This window comes from Mauremys reevesii, linkage group 16 (genome assembly GCF_016161935.1).
Source record: "Mauremys reevesii isolate NIE-2019 linkage group 16, ASM1616193v1, whole genome shotgun sequence".
In the NCBI taxonomy this organism is placed as follows: Eukaryota; Metazoa; Chordata; order Testudines; family Geoemydidae; genus Mauremys; species Mauremys reevesii.
In genome coordinates, this window is record NC_052638.1 from 19,730,365 (window position 1) to 19,743,552 (window position 13,188).

The following is a 13,188-nucleotide window of genomic DNA, read 5'->3' on the forward strand; positions in this document are numbered from 1 at the left end:
AAATAATCACTTGTTGAATGTCCCTGTGCAATTTTTGTTGATTTGATAGAAAAAAAATCTATCAAAGGCCAATGGAAAGGTTGTGTTTGGCCCACTGCCCAGCTTATAGCGGGCAAAAGTCCATGTGGTACTGGTAACCAAGCCCCAGTAGGGGGATGTGGGTATATGCATGGACTGATTTTAAACCAAAAAAAAATTGCTTGTTTGAAACATACCTAGGCCTTTGTTGGCATCTAAATCACAGAGATTATGCCCAGATGCAACATTTAAAAGTTAATAGGGTTCTCACTCCTCTGAAGTTAACAAAATTTAAAAAAAAGGAATAGATTCTGCCCTATACATTGTACAACCCACTGAATTTAAGTTATCAGATCTCAGAAGTGTTATCCATTATTTTTCAAATTATCTCAAAACACAGCAGGGTAAGTTTTAAAATGGGGATGTGTGTGTTACAACATGAGATCCTAATTAATAGGAGTCTTGCAGTCAAATTCCTGTATACTTCTTTGAAAGTTTACTCTTGTATCAGTTCTCACTTCTTCTGATACTTGTAAAATAAACTGATTCATACTTTAGCATGTGTAGTTGAAAACGATACATTGTTTCTGTGGTATTGGCTTTGGGCTATGTTTTCATTCTAATTGTTTTAAATAATTAATTTAATTGGGTCACTTTGTAGTACACTTCAGAGCGAGATTAATAATATAGCGACTCTACTGACGTAATTCTAGAGGAAACATTTAAAGTAAAAAGAAGTTTTGTATACAGATTCTAATTCTTTCTGAAATGTCATTGAATTCCAGGCATTCTTTCCAAGGCATCCTAAAGTATTTTACATGAAATAGCTTATATTTTAAGAACTTTCCTTTTGCACTGTAATAATGTAATATAAGAGGTCTCCTCTGGAGGCTTGGTTGCTGGAATGAGTGAAGTCCAAAGTACAAGGACGTGGTCCACTGACACCTTGCTTGAAAAAACAAAGGGGACAGACAGCAACTGATAGACCGGACTGCTTACGTCTGCTACATAGAATAAGCTAAGTGGGTGACTAACAGAGACTGCCTTTAGGGACAGTGAAAGCTGTTCTGAAGAACTTGAGGATGGAATTATTTCTGGGAGGAAACTGGCAGGCCTATCTTAAAGCTGTTGGACCACGTTCTGCTGTCAAGTTTCACCAGTGTACACAGTAAACACCACTGGTAGTGATGGAATTACTCAAGATTTACTCTGATGTGAATGAAAGCAGAGTGTAGTCCATTGATGTACATCGACTCTCCTCTGTGAGTGAACTGGGAGAGTTCAGGCTGATGTATCACTTCTCCAGTTTCTCTAGAGGGGCTCCAACCCAGCAGGCCATGCCTGATGCACTGCCAGGCATGCTACCCCATTCCACAGACTAGCACTCAAGGCAGAGTCAGGTGTCTCTTTTACTTCTCTCCTGGGCGCACACGCTAGAAGGGGAAAGAAGTACCTTGCACCATCTCTCCCTTGATGCACTAGACCAGCAGACTGTTGCCCTTTATCTTCATTAATATTTTCAAAGTATTACAATAACCTCAATGCTGTTGCTTAGACAAATGTGAATGTGATTTAAAAAATAAATAAAAGCTTGCTCATAAACATCAGATACAGCATCTTTTTAAAATCCGGACAAGATCTTTCTACCTGGCAGTTTAAATTTAGAACCCTCTGTTGTCATAAAAAAAAATAGTATTGCTTTTCATCTGTCTTCCCTCAGGCTTGTAGGAGTCAATCTCAGTGTAGCAGACGCCACTATTGCTATTTCTCTTTTAAATCTGGGACAGCAAAGCTCTGGCACTTTTTTAGAGTCCTGGTGTCCTTGATCATATTTCTTCCCACAGCAAATAAAGGTAAGGTTTGCACAGCAAGCGTCCTAGTTTTTAGCTCCTAATTCCACTAGAGAAATTTAAAAAAAGTTTTGGCAGCTTCTTGTATATATAGGTATTAAATCATCCATTGTGTGTTTGTAAGGCACCTGTGCAAGACTGAGGAGATAAAATGTAAATAGTCCTAAAATTCACCACATAGTACCATTTATAAAATCTCAGTGGAGCATGCCACCTTTCCCCCCAAACTTCCACAGCTAATGGATCATATGCCAGACAGGTATGTCTAGGAACAGTGGAAACCTTTTCTGAGTTGTTTAAAGATCTAAAATGGAATAGAAACGATAAAGGATTTTACCCTGGGAACATATTTTCAACATTTTTGCCCAATGTTAAAGCATTTAGGGCCATATCGTTCAAGTGCTCAGCACCTAGAATTGGAGCCAGATTTTCAAAAGAGCTCAGCATCCAATATGCACCCGAAGTGCTGATCTCTTTTGAAATTCTGGCAATTGCTGAGGTGCATTAATGGGCTCTGAGGACTTCTGAAAACTCTGGCTTTTGAAGAAGAATTAAGCAGCATCTTCAGTACCTGCGGAGTAAAGTTCTCACTTTATGAAATATTCTCTTCATCTGCTACTCTCTTACTAATTTGGGAGTGACACTGAATTATGCTGGTCTGCAACCAGGAAGCTGAAAAACAAATATGTTGTTGGGTGGCCGTTGAGATTATGGTTTGTTTGTTTTGTTACTGTAGTTGAATTGTATTGACTTTGCCTTCATCAGCAAAGGATTCACTAACAGCTGTTTTGAAATTAATGTGCCAAGGTTACATTTTTGTAAATAACTTTTTTTTGAAATACCCATTGTGTCTCTTACATGTTGTGCTAACATTGTCTGCTCACAGGACAATGTTAGATCTGAACAGCGGCTTTGTTGGAACTGATCTCAATATGCACATGTAACCCTGACAGACCCTGGTCATCGGCAAGCAGGATCAAACCCAGGGACCTCTGGAGCTTAGTGCATGAGCCTCTACAGCATGAGCTAAAAGCCAACTGGCTGTTAGTTAAGGCTGTAGAGCAGACTCATTTTGTCTCTCTCTTTAAGTGGTCTCAGTGCCACGAGATGGGACAGAACATCACACCCAGAAGGTGTGTGGGTTCCACACACAAGGCACTTTTTAATATATAATCCAGCATAGTCAGACCTAGAGTGGAACTAAAGAACCAAAAGAATCACAATGGTGCCTTTTTTGGATTTCATATACATCAAAATCTGCCCTCAAATTGGCACCCCGCTTCCCCCCCCTTTTAAATGACCAACACAAATTTTGTTTGTTTTTTTCTATCAGGCAAACAGTTTCTGATGGTCTGTTGTGTGGTTTCTTAAGACAGATTTCACATTATTTGTAATTCAGCACTACCATATATGTTTAATTTATGGGCCTGATTTTCCGCAACTAGAAATGTGCACACAAAAATACATGCCTACTTTGCACATGCATACTGGATTTAGTAAGTGCTTAGCCAGTCATGTGTATTGGGGATTTGCATGTGCACATCCAGTAGGGCATGCACAAAGTAGGTGTGCTTATATTCACAAATGAATGTTCACCTACTTACTAAAAGTGAAGCCAAGAATTTCAGAATATATGTTATATTCGGACAGTGTTGTTATTCAAGATTGCTATAAGCACTTCCATTAAAAAATTCCTCTTTTTGATACTGTATATCATTCTTATTTAAACTAAACTTGTATTGCAAGATCTTTTTTTACACAACATTTTAAACACATTTTAAGAATTAAATGTTCTTTGTGGTTAATAATGCACTGTAAAACCTCTAGTTAGGGAATGGGTCTCCTAGTTATAATTTATGGAGCCTCAGCAGAGGGCGTGCAGAGAAGGACACTTGTTGCACCACTTACTCCTATGTTTTGTGGCCTATGTGTAGCTCAAACACTGCCCAGAATTTGTCTCATGTGGCTTATCAGTACTGCACTGCTCCAGAAAATAGTTAAAAGGATAGTTTTCAGAGATGCTGTTGAGTTATGCCAATAAGCTGAAGTACTTTCAAAACTGTCAAACAGGGAGTGTCTGCTCTCTCACACAGCACACTTCAAAAGATTAATTAAATCCCTAGTCTACGTCCCTATGAACCTAGGTAAGTAAGCTCATGAGCTACTAAAGCAACAGGAAATCTGAGCAATAAGACAAGGAGAGAGGAGGAGGGATGTTCATATGGATCCTGTTGCTAAGGAAACTTCAGTGCTGCCTTTGTGTCTACATGTTCACACAGCCTCATTTTGATGCTGTGTAAAAGAATATGACTTGTGGCAGTGAGGTAAAGATTTACTTTAAATAAAAAATTAAATTTATAATACTAGTATTGTATGGGTATATGTTTACTTGTATTATTTGTGCTTAGAAATGCTTCTGTCTTGCTTTTGTTCCTTTTCTTGGAGATGGTTCTGTAATGCAGCATTTGTTACTGTTTTCAGTTGAACCCCCCCCCCCCAACCCTTTAGTGATTTGTTTGTATAGGGACCTGATCCTGCTTGGGGACATTCAGTACAGTAGGTGCATCCTCTGTAGCTGACTACTACTGTAATTCTTCACAGTTACACTAGCTCATCTGCTGCATCAGAGGCTATTCCACATGCTGCACTAGGTTGTGCGGGTCCACTACCAATTCTCTACAGACCTACTGCATCCTGCAGGGCAGGAAAAGGGGGCATATTGGGAGTGAAGACACTCAAGCAGAGATGCTCATGCTGGACTCTAAACGAGGTATGATGCAGCCATTTAGGGGATTATCACATGGCAACTGAATCCACGTGACACGTTGTAAGACAGGAAGGAATTATCAATCTTTTGTATTAAGTTAAGCCAAATATACAGTTTTAGATTTATTAAGAAGGAACAAACATTCTGTATTTGGCTCATGCTGATGAGAGTTAATGGGAGGCTCAGGAAAGTCAAAGTAGTCTCTCCATCCTGCCCTGACAGAGAAACAGGGACTCTGATTTCTCCAGTCTCCTCAGGAGATCATCCTTCCTGGTCCACTCCCCAAATGACCGTCTCCTCAAGCTATGTGGAACCATCTACAGTCCTGTTTTCTAGCTAACTGCTCCCTAACCACTCATATCAGGTGCTGCTAGATTCAAGGGCGCTATAATTGGTTTCCTGGAGCTCCTATAGTGACAATATGTATCAACAATATGTCAGGAGTGATGTTGAAGTAAATGTGCTTCTGTTGCTCTCATAAGAGAAAGTAATGGTTAGATTTACTGTGCCTTGTCCCTTTTTAAGGACTGAAGGTCTGTTGAGGGGATACCTCTGATTGGAGCAGAGTTTTGTGTTCTGTGAAAGGATGGAGCAGCAATGTGCAAGCTGTTTTGGTTTGTTTTTTTAAATACTAAATTTAATAAAACCCCAGTTTTAAAACTGGCCTTGGCTGGGAGTATTACACTTCTAAAGTCACTCCTAGTGGCAGTTCTACATCTCAGATCAGGGTCATTCTCTCACGGATCTGGGGACCCCTAGGACTGGTTGAACCAAGTCTGCTGTTGCCACAAGGGAAGAGGCTGGTCCATCTGTCTCTTAGGCCCAAATGTTTTTATAACTAGTGTGGAAGTAGAGGACTCCAGAGTACCAGTACCAGCACAGTCCCTCAACCCTCTTATGGATTTAGTAACAGTTAGCGAATTGCTCAGGAAGAGACTAGACTTGGGACTAGTGACAGGTGCAGAACACACCACATGCAATTGGACTGAACATCTCCTGCCAGCAAAGTCTGCAGACCACCTAAGTGTTTGGCTTTTTTTTTTTTGGCCCATAGTAGGGAACAGGCTGAGGTCACCACTGGAAGTGTCTTGTATCTTGTAAGGTGAAAATAGAATTCCTGGGACTGGGACTTCTAGCCTTTGGGGATGAGAGTCCCTCATCAAGTCTCAGTACCAGCTGCTTCATATTAACAAAAAATCTCAACCACAAACACAAGCAATATATATTTACAATTTTTCTTGAACTTGACCTCAGTGGAGTAATATTTCTGTCATTTGCAGGATATTTCTTTGTGTTTGCAGCAGCAGAGACCCCATTCAAAAGTTAAAAATGTACAGAGAGGAAATAAGAGCCTACATGCTGACCCCCAAGCTCGTGGGTTTGTCTAGTGTCTTGCTAAAACCAGTCACCAGCTCCACCATTACTGATGTCAGGACCAAGTGTGGGATAATTATAGCCCCCTCCAGCTGACTACTGGACCTCTTAATATGCCCACGGAGATTGTCCATCCTGCTGTAGCTAATACTTTCCAAAGTGAAGGATTGATGGTTTCTTCCCCTTTAAACTCTCTTCTGGTTTAAGCTCCTGTTTCACTGTGTCTTGCGCTCTCACTGCTACTGCAGGCCGTCTGCGGAATCAGTGACTCCTGCAAGATTTTTTTTTATACTGGAAAAAGGAAAGAACACACACACACACACACACAGATTAGGTGGGGAGATTATTTTTGCGCTCAAATCTTGCCCTCATACCCACCTGTGTAATTCCACTAACTTCAATGGGGTTGCAAGGATAGCACAGAGAAAGTTGACCTTTAGGATTTATATAATGATTCTGTAAACTGCTTTATAAATGAAAGGCCAAATCATGAGATCCTTATCCAGGTAGTTTCAGGTATTTCATGGGTAGGTGAAAGAAAGAAAGAAAGAAAGAAAGAAAGAAAGAGCACCCATTATTTGGGAGTCTTGCAAATAAAAGTGTCTGTAGTATTAGCAGTGAGAATACAGGGAATAGAATTCCATTCTTCAGTAGAAGGACATCCACATGGTGTGCTAATGGACCTAGAGGATACAGAAATTTATTTTGAAACTATGTCAAATGTGCATGCATATACCTTAAAAACACAGGTGCTTGCTCTCTCTCTTGCGTGCGCACATACGCGCACACACACACACACACACACACACACACACACACACACACACACACACACACACACACACAGCCAAGGATTCACATAAAAATGATAGAGATGCTATGCTAAAATTGATGCAAGGTTACATAGCATTTGTTGGGAAGCATATTAATGACCTGGCATGAATTCACACTTATGCTGACATTTGTCAAAATGTCTAGGGCCTTGAAATGTAAATTGTGAGAGCGTCAAAATACAATCAATTTGTTTATAATCTGAACAGTAACAAAATTGCAAGGTAGAATTGGAATAGCTTTCACTGCTGCTGCCTGTGATTTGCCTATTCTGGACTAGAATTTAGTGCCATGTACCAACCATGGTACAATGTGGAGCCTCAGTGCCCAGGAAGGAGCAATGTCAGTACAGTCTCTCCCTGTGCTACTCCACAATGTCAGTCCAGCTCCCTGGGGCAGTGGGGAAGAATGTAGCTGTGGCCCCACCTACTTTCAGCCACCTTGCTTCCTGAAAGCAACAGGAGAGAGAGCACAATGATTTCTATTGTTGCTGCCTTTAATTGGCATGCAAGGAGGAGTGGAGATTTCTTGCATCGACCCCAGGTTTGCTTGACAATGCAAAGCACCATTGCTAGGTCACTGTGCCAGCTCTTCAACTGTATTTTTAAAATTACGAATATTCTTCATATTTAAGTTTGCCCAGTAAAGCAAGAGCAAGGGAAGCAGCCGCTGCCATTTTAATTCTACCGTCAGATTAGGGTCATCCCACAGAACTACAGTCTTTTGGGGATGGGATGTATGTGGGGAGTAAATCAGTATAGCTCTAGAGTGAACATTCTACATTATAGAATTTTTCACAGCAGCAAAGGCTTTCTCATGAAATAAATGATATCCTATTCAGCCCCTCCTAAAATTGGGGCTCACCTGCAAAATCTTTGTACCAAAACTAGGACAGTCAGAACTTGGGTACCAGTAATGACTTAATTCATGCTGCACACATCCAGACATACCTCTTAGTGGTCCTAGCTATTTCATCAAAAATTCTCTCTGCTTCCCTTTTATCCAGTGGGGCCTCTCAATAATTACTAGGATAGGAGAAACAAAAAGAGACAGATTATACAGTAACTGTGGGACTTAATTTAGAGCCACTTATGGCTTTGAGATATTATTCCCTTTGTTATCCCTGAGTTATACCCTAGAGAATTGAAGGACGCACACAGCTAATAGACTCAATTACAGGTAGGAATCTCTTTCCAGTTGGGAGATTTCGAGACTTGAGCAATTAGTCTGCACTTTAGGCTCAAATAGCTTAAGGCAGCAGAGATTCCAGCATCCATAACCCAGACTTTGTTATAATTTCTCGGGAAAATACAACCTTACACTGGGATTAAAAGGTGCCTGGAGAGATGCCTGAAAAATTGCAGTTGTATTAATGGGCATAAAAAGAGTTAACTTCCAGTTCAAGGATAGGCAGATGGAGAGACATGCGCACACACAAAAACAACTGAAGGCAAAAATATAAAATGTAATCTAGGCCATGATTCCAAACCCATTAAAACCAACAGAAGCTTTTCCATAGACCCCAGTCAGCTTTGTATCAGGTCCTTCAAATGTATGTGTTCTGTGAACAAAGGAACTATGCCAGGAGTCAGAATCCTTCTCACAAACTGAGAATAAGGGGCAGAGTACCCCCACAGCAGCTACTGCAGCATCAAAGGTTCAGTAGCATCCATAGCCCCTATATGCTGCTCTGTGTGGCTCAGACCAGTGGATCTACTTGGCAAGGGATCTGCTTACCTGTCCTGTCCCTCATTGCTCCTCCTATGAGTCTGCAGTAGAGATGGCATAGACTTGTGTTCCACAGCACAAATAAGGTATGAATGCCTTCTACTTTACCTCTCCATGCCCTGCCGCTCCCATAATTCCACTATATCAATAGCCTCCTATGAAATGGAGGCATTAGCTCCCCACCCCCATGTATAAACATCTTCAAGAAGACTGTAACACATATACAATAATGCATACAGCATACTCAGGCTTGCTTCTTCAGTAGTTAGGCACCAACCTACACTTTCACTAGAGTGAACAGACCTATCACAGCTGCTTCACAAGGTGAAGTTACTGCCATAATACAACAGAAGGAGACAGCTCAACTTCTCCAAACCAGAGAGATATCTCCTGGCTAAAGTTAATCTCTCCTAATGAGGGTCCTGTATACACCAAGCCTGAAAATCACTCACTACAGCCAACAGAGGATATAGGGAGGGCTTCAACACCTGCTGCTCCATGCCTACAGGCATGGAGAAAGTAAAAGGAAATGGTAGAGCCCTGAGGAGACAGAAACCTCATTTCACTGAAAAATGGAGGGGGTGGGGTGAAGACAGCAAGTCACCTCTGGTAAGTAATGTTATATGCCTGATGTGCGGACTCTAATCATTGCATGAAAAATGGAGTGTACACATGTGTTTAAGCTTGGGGTGATGCCTGAGGATTCTCATTTAAAAAACACATACCCTGTGGATGTGAAATGCTTTCTAAAACCACACTAAGGGTCAGTGTGATGCACTCAGCACTGTAAATCACTGTCTTCTCAATGAATACAGCCATGTGAGCCAGTGTAAGTGTCAGATTTGTGGCATGTAGGTGTAATTATTATGTTGTTTATCCAAGTAATGCATTCAGCTGTAAAACTGGGTTTCACACACATTAGGCCCAAGCCTGTAAAGTGAGCCAATGATCAAAAAAGTGTGCAAATATGAACAAGTTCCCTTGAACAGTCCGGCTGACAAAAGGAGTCTAAGTCCCAAAGTGTACTTCAGTATCTTGTAACCCACAATGCTCTCCAGCTGCCAGCTACTGTAAGTCACTTCGGGGAGATTCATAGATTCATAGATTGTAGGACTGGAAGGGACCTCAAAAGACAGGCTGCTGTTTCTCTCCCATTGCATGTTTGGGCCATCTGCAGCTGGATTATGTCGACCCTCTGTCCACTGCTTTGTTTGTGGGCAATTTCACCACATTTCCCCTGCTACATTCCCTTGCAAAGATCTGCCTCAGATATGACATGAGGGGAGAGAAGAAGTCTATCAGCAGTAGAGTTTTTCGGGATCTCATGCAGGCATACAAGGCTGTTTAGTAGGACAGCCCCATGAATTACAATCATGATGAGCAAAAAGAACAGGAGTACTTGTGGCACCGTAGAGATTAGCAAATTTATTTGAGCATAAGCTTTTGTGGGCTAAAGCCCACTTCATCAGATGCATGCAGTGGAAAATACAGTAGGAAGATATAGATAGATATACAGAGAACGTGAAAACATGGGGGTTGCCATACCAACTCTAATGAGAATAATTGATTACGGTGGGCTATTATAAGCAGCAGATAAAACTTTTGTAGTGATAATCAGATTGGCCCATTTCAAACAGTTGACAAGAAGGTGTGAGTAACGGTAGGGGGAAAATTAGCATGGGGAAATAGTTTTTAGTTTGTGTAATGACGCATCCACTCCCAGTCTTTATTCAAGCCTAATGTAATGGTGTCCATTTTGCAAATTAATTCTAGTTCTGCAGTTTCTTATTGGAGTCTGTTTTTGAAGGTTTTTTTTGTTGAATAATTGCAACTTTTAGGTCTGTAATTGAGTGACCAGGGAGGTTGAAGTGTTCTCTGACTGATTTTTGAATGTTACAGTTCTTGACATCTGATTTGTGTCCATTTATTCTTTTGCATAGAGACTGTCTGGTTTGGTCAATGTACATGGCAGAGGGGAATTGCTGGCACATAATGGCATATATCACATTGGTAGATGTGCAGGTGAACGAGCCCCTGATGGTGTGGCTGATGTGATTAGGTCCTACGATGGTGTCTCCGGAATAGATATATGGACAGAGTTGGCAGTGGGCTTTGTTGCAAGGATAGGTTCCTGGGTTAGTGTTGTGTGGTGTACGGTAGCTGGTGAGTATTTGCTTCAGGTTGGGGGGCTGTCTGTAAGCGAGGACTGGCCTGTCTCCCAAGATCTGTGAGAGTGAGGGTTCGTCCTTCAGGATAGGTTGAGATCCTTGATTATGCGCTGGAGAGATTTTAGTTGGGGGCTGAAGGTGACAGCTAGTGGCCAGATCTTCCCTAGTCCTTCTGCAGATGCACAGGAGGAAGAGGGCACAAGTAGACCACACTCTTCTTTGTACCTGACACAAGGACAAGGGAATACTTGCAGTGCCTGCACTTGGGATTACAGGGACTACTCCATCCAAGCACTCCCAGGGGACACAAATTTCCCTGTAGGAGACAGGCAGGAAGGCACCCTTCTCCCACAGCAGCCCACAGAGCATGCTGCACCATCTAGAGAGGAAGCAGCATGAGCACACACCCTGAGAAGGCATCAGGTGGGGGATTAAGCTGGCCCGACAGGATCCCAAAATTTGGTACTCGGGGAGGCATTACATGTTAAAGGTGGATTCCAGAAAATCATGAAGTTGGTCTGGCCATCACCTGTAAACTGGGGTATCCATGCCCGCCCCCCATGTAGTATGCCATAATCACTGTGACAGGGCAGGCTGCCAGGACAAGGACAGTGTTGTGAGGGGTTGGCTGAGAGTTTCTCAAAGATGTCCCTGACCTTCCAGATACCTGTACCTCAGACACTGACCTCAGGGGTCCCTGCCTAACCTCCCCAAATCCTGTTCCTGACACCAGCTGTCAGGTGGGAGATTCCCTGAGTTGAGGAAGGGGTCCCAAGTCTCAGCCACATGCCTCTGCACAAACACCAACCCTCTCTCCTAGGGGTCCGAGTTAACCCTGTAACAAGTACCACGCTTAGAACACTTAATCTAACTCAGGCAAAGTTAGGAGTAAACTCAGGGAAGGATTCCTAGAAGGGGTTACTCATACTTCCTTGCCCCAGTACAGCATACAGCCCCTTCCCGACACACACACCTTGATTAGCTAGGCACATAGACTCTCCACCCCACATCAGTTCAAACCCCCATGGATCAGTCTAACCCGTTCTAGTACTCTGACACTGGTGTGCTCTGTGAGCTCAGAATGTGTGGGCTCTGATGTCCTGTCAGCTCCAAACTGTGCATCTGCTATCACCAGTGCAGCTGTGAGTTGTCCTTTCAACAGCTCCCAGTTCAGATTGAGCACCCTTGCACTTTGGTGTCTCTCTGCCCCAATGTGGCATCTGTGATCTGGTCCTGCTGCAGCGGTTCAGACCCCTTGTTCCCCTCCAAACTTCCTGCACTGACAGACTAGTCCCTCTGTCCCATCGCCCTCCTCCCACTAATCTGCTCATTGACTCAAAGCCTCCTGGCTGGGCTGTAGCCAGTTCTGTGTCCTTGTTCTGGAGTGGCACTTCCCACATCAGCCAATCAAATTTTGTTGTTGGGGACGGGGGTGTTCTACCCACTCCCACAGAGGGACTGTGCCTCCAAGACAATCCTTCCCATGCTACCCCTAGAACTGTGAAGTTCTGCATCACCTGTTAGCCAGGACTGTGACTAAATGCCACAGCTATCCCCAAGTAACGAAGCAGTGCTCCAATACCACAGTAATGAGCAAAGTATAAGCTCCTAGATAAATAGAAGTGAACACTTCCAAATTTTGCCTAACTCAATGAACTTTACTAGGTTACAAGCACAATGTAACATGTTTTCTACATGGTTTGTGCCACATATAATATCATGGTCAGTATGTAGGAAACACCAACTGTCACATCTCAAAGTTCTGAGTGACTTGTTCCCTTTAAGATTTTAGGATCTGGAGCAGAAGCAGGCAAGCAGTCTATGTTGTTGCTCAGATAGCTTCTAATCATGGCTTCCTGGTTTATATACTGGTATCAGCCAATCAGTGGGCTGTGAGGGGTTGCCACACAGGCTCTGTGGGGCAGTACTTCCTGCCAAGCCTAGCTTTGCAGGGTCCTCCCAGGAATGCCTTGCCTAAGGCTCTAGTGGTGATGATGTGGTGGTGTCAGGGGCCCCGAAGAACCCCCTGTGGTTGCAGGTTCTTATGTTCCCACTTGGTATCAACTATGAGGGTTACCCTCTTACTCTGCTGTGCTTAATTGCCAGGAAGCAGTCATAATGATAGGAATGATATTGCAGGGCTTGTCGTAATCAGTTAAGTCATGGGAAAAATTAGAAGGGGCCACAGCTGAAAGCAGGTTCCTCAATGGATCTGCCAACCAGAGAGTTGAAGGAAGGTTTGCAATTCTGAAAAATGAATTAGTCTAAAACCTGAAGTTGGGTACAGCGTGAGTGCCCTTCAGGAGAAAGCTTTTCAGATGGCAGTCACCGCAAGAGGAGGCAACAGCTTCAGATCCAATGGGGAAAGGAAAAGCACCCTCCAAGAGCCAGTGGCAGCAGATATGAAAGACGTAGTCAGAAGGTTCCTTCCCAACTCACCTCCAGGAATATG